The sequence below is a fragment of the Penaeus monodon genome, chromosome 19 (genome assembly GCF_015228065.2).
Source record: "Penaeus monodon isolate SGIC_2016 chromosome 19, NSTDA_Pmon_1, whole genome shotgun sequence".
In the NCBI taxonomy this organism is placed as follows: domain Eukaryota; kingdom Metazoa; phylum Arthropoda; class Malacostraca; order Decapoda; family Penaeidae; genus Penaeus; species Penaeus monodon.
The window spans coordinates 5774044-5774395 of record NC_051404.1 but is presented as its reverse complement, the minus strand read 5'-3'; the positions used below and the strand labels follow the sequence as shown (position 1 = coordinate 5774395).

Below are 352 nucleotides of genomic sequence, written 5' to 3'. Positions count from 1 at the left end.
AAACAACTACAGAAGACATTCACAAAATCAAAACAGACATAACCAATCACAGACAGAAAACAAACATACTACAACAAATATACACAAAATACTAACAACATATACACAACAACTACAGACGCATACAAACATATACGACGATTAACAACAAATAAGACAGACATTACAAAAATACTACAGAGACATATAACAACATACTAAGACAGAAAACAAAACAACATACAGACAACATTAACAAAATACATACAGACAGACTAAAATAATAGCAGAATTCCAAAATAATCGGAATAAAATAATACAGAAGATTACCAACATAAGACAATTACACAAATCATAACAGAATATAAAAAAT

The 352-nt window shown here is 27.6% G+C and overlaps 1 protein-coding gene across 1 annotated transcript in view; it reads right to left on the bottom strand.

The window, feature by feature from the left end:
• Positions 1-352, bottom strand: part of LOC119585019 — a gene marked incomplete in the record, with an annotated part of 10106 nt that overhangs the window by 4649 nt on the left and 5105 nt on the right.